This window comes from Dipodomys ordii, unplaced genomic scaffold (assembly GCF_000151885.1).
Source record: "Dipodomys ordii isolate 6190 unplaced genomic scaffold, Dord_2.0 Scaffold178, whole genome shotgun sequence".
Taxonomy (NCBI): Eukaryota; Metazoa; Chordata; class Mammalia; order Rodentia; family Heteromyidae; genus Dipodomys; species Dipodomys ordii.
In genome coordinates, this window is record NW_012267394.1 from 2,384,564 (window position 1) to 2,388,398 (window position 3,835).

Sequence of the window (3,835 nt, forward strand, 5' to 3'; positions counted from 1 at the left end):
AATGCTTGACTAACGACAAGGTTTTCAGAAGACAAAATCTTTCCTTTCAGCAATTGGCAGTTGAGAGGAAGCAGTCTCGAGGAGAAGGAAACATAATCATTCTGAAAGCTGCATTTTCTGTAAAAAGTGAGAATTGGTTATCTTATCATTCAAATATTTCATCTTTTTCATAAATTATAAATATTCTAGAAAGGATTCAATTAATATCCAAGTGATTTTCCATGGTACTCTTAAGACAAACATTGTTAATCACATTTGCTTTGTGTCTTATGTAAAGAGCAAGGATTTCATCAAAGGAAACCCATTTTCACCCACTGAAATATATTTTAAAGTCTCTCTGCATATTTAATATTACCAGTTGACATTTTGCATAACTCAAATGTAACATTAGTTTCTTCAGAGACTTAGATGAAAGCTCAATTTCTTGAGTAGAACTTAGTGGCATAACTAAGGTACAGCAAGGGAAGGAGTGCTAATTAGCTAGATTCCTGATCATCATTCTATTTGTGCAACTCCCACTGAAAGCAACAGGAATCTTGCAGCAATTTCATTTTCTCATGGCATTCTCAGATTTTAAAAACATTATATCAAAATGCAAACGCTATATTTTCATACAAAGTGGAAGAATTTGTACAGTCCAAAATAATTTTGTATGAAATTTTACATGAGAAACCATCTCTGTTATTTAATCAGATTGAAGATTGCAACCTAGACAAAGAGAAATTAAACAGTTTCTTTCCTGCCTGAGCCTCTGTGTCTTCATTGGCAAGGGCAGGTAGAGGATGAAATTTTTTGTGTGTATATTCAAATTGGAAGCATAAGTAAAACAAACTTTATTATTTATTACTTTGATCTTTGTTACTTAAATATTTATTTTTAAAAGAAAATATTGTTTCCTTTTTTTCTATTTAATTTTTTAATTTTTTTATTGTGAAAATATTGTACAGAGGGGTTACACTTACATGGACAATAATGAGTACATTTCTTATCAAGCATTGTAGCCTCCTCCTTTGTTTCCCCTTCCCATTCCTTCTCAGCCTCCCCCCGTTCCCCCACCCAACCCTCCCCCCCACCAAAGTTGTAAAGTTCGTTTTCGACATGACAACTTGTACTTCTCATTGTTGCAATGGGTCCACCTGTATCTTTAATTAAACGACTTGTTTTTCCCCTTCTCCTCCACAAATTATACCCACATGAAATGCAGTGAAACAAGGGGTTATACTGTGGGAGAGGAACATACAAAGCAACAAAGAAATAATCTTATAAATGTGTTAGAAACAATCTCATTAAAGAAAAAAAACATTTAAATACATATCTTAGGGTTCATTTTCCTAACATCACCTTATCTGACCTTTTCTGCTTGACTCATACATATACTAGATATTGCAAATAAGGGAAACCATGGGACCTATGTTTCTTGGGGCCTGGCTTACTTCACTTAATATAATTTTTTCCAAGTCTTTCCATTTCCTAACAAATGTGGAAATGTCATTCTTTCTGATGGAGGCATAGACTTCCATTGTGTATATATACCACATTTTCTTGATCCATTCATCTACTGAGGGGCATCTGGGTTGGTTCCATAACTTAGCTATAGTAAATAATGCTGCAATAAACATAGTTGTGCTGGTAGTTTTAGTGTAGTCTTGTTTGTAAACATTTGGGTAAATGCCCAAAAGTGGGATTGCTGGGTCATAGGGGAGTTCTATGTGGAGTCTTATGAGGAACCTCCATACTACTTTCCAAAGTGGTTGAACAAGTTCACACTCCCACCAACAATGCAGTAAGGTTCTCTTCTGTCCACATCCCCTCCAGCATCTGTTGTTATTAGAGTTCTTGATTTTTGCCATTCTAACTGGGGTGAGGTGGTATCTTAATGTTGTTTTGATTGGCATTTCTTTTATGGCTAGGGATGTTGAGCATTTCTTCATGTGTCTATTGGCCATCCTTTCTTCTTCAGAGAAGTTTCTCTTTAAGTCTTTAGCCCACTTATTTATTGGGCAGTTGTTTCTTTGAGGATTTGTTGTTGGGGGATTTAATTTTTTGAGTCCCAAGTATATTTTAGATATGAGACCCTTGTCCATTGTATGGCTAGTGAAGATCTTCTCCCAATCTGCAGGCTTTCTATTGATCTTGCTAGCTATGTCCTTTTCCATGCAGAAGCTCAACCTTTCTTAGATTTGTTGTGTTTCTGGGTCTCTATTAAGAAAATTTCGGCCTGCGCCAAGGAGACCTAAGGTTTCTCCTATTCCATCCTGTAATGTTTTCAGAGTGTCTGCTTTGACTTCGAGGTCTTTGTTCCATTTGGAGTAAAACAATATATTTCAATGAAATTAATATTGTGTCTTATTGAATGAGTACACAGTAACAAAACTGAACCTGTCATTGTTACTCTAGATGTTATGCATGTCCATTATATTGAGTTTATGCTCTACTTATGTTTTATTTAAAGCAATTTTTTCTTAAAAGTGTATGAGTAATTTTCTAATCAAGTAATTAATATATATATATTTATTGTAAAGATACTATACAGTGGGGTTATGGTTACATGAGCAAGGTATTGAGTCCATTTCCTATGGAACATTGTTACCCCCCTCCTTTGTTTATACCCTACTATCCCTTTTCTCTTTCCCTCCCTTCTCCTCCCCCACCATCAAATCATTTTTAAATAGCATTTTCCCTAACCTCCCACCTAATTGGCTGATAGGCAAAGAAATTTGCTCTTCCAAAAATTATTTGAATATTCACATTATCCTTAAAGATTGAGAGAAAATCATTGTTAAAAATAAACTTTTCAAGTTAGAAAAGCTGCATAGATTTTGTTACTTTTCTCCCATAGGAAATTATTGTGTGCTAATTTCTTAGGGCTTCCATAAGAATGTATTGAAAACTGGATGGCTTAAAATAATCTGAGAAAAACAAAGGAGGGGGTAACAATGCTGGATAAGAAATGCACTCATGTAACTGTAACCCCTCTACACAGTATCTAACAATAAAAAATATAACAAAATAGAAACTTGTTATCTCAAAGTTCTAGTGTTATACAGGGCTGTGTTGTGGCCCTTTGCTGTTTCTAAAAATACCCTTTAACCTACATAACATAATTTGTGTTAATGAGGGCCTATTGTGCCATGAATAGTAGGTTTGATTTATTAACCACTAATATGAAAATAAGCCCAAGAATCATGATGATCACTCTTTGTATTTGTACATGTCGCTTGTTTTGCATTTTGAACTTTATCATTATTTTTGGCCCAGTTTTAGGTTCACAGTAACCTGGAGCCCATCTGGACTCCTCCACTCCCAATTTCCCATAATTTATCTGATGGAACATTTGTTTCCACTGATGAACATTGACAAAAAAATCACACCATTTAAAAACTCAAAGTCCATAGCTTACATTTGGGTGTATTTTTTTAATTAAATTAATTTATTTTGTATTGGCAAAATTTTTAAAAGTACACTTAAAACACATAATAAAAACAACATACATCAGCTTCAGGGCCTGGAGGATGGATGCGGTGGTGACGAGTAGCAGCGGGAAAGGCACAGACTTGTCATGTGGGACTTAGGCGCCAGGACATGGAGCATCGAGGTTGACTCTTCACCACACTGAAACCATTAGGAAAAATTCTTGTGGTTAACAGCAGAGGCTTCAGAGTCTGTAACCTGTATTCAGGCTTAGAAATTATTATTATTTTTTTCTTTTCTTTTTTTTATTTTTTTTAAATTTATTTATTTATTTGTGAACATACAGAGGGGTTACAATTACATGGGCAGGATAATGCGTACATTTCTTACCAAGCATTGCAGCCTCCTCCTTTGGTTTACCCTT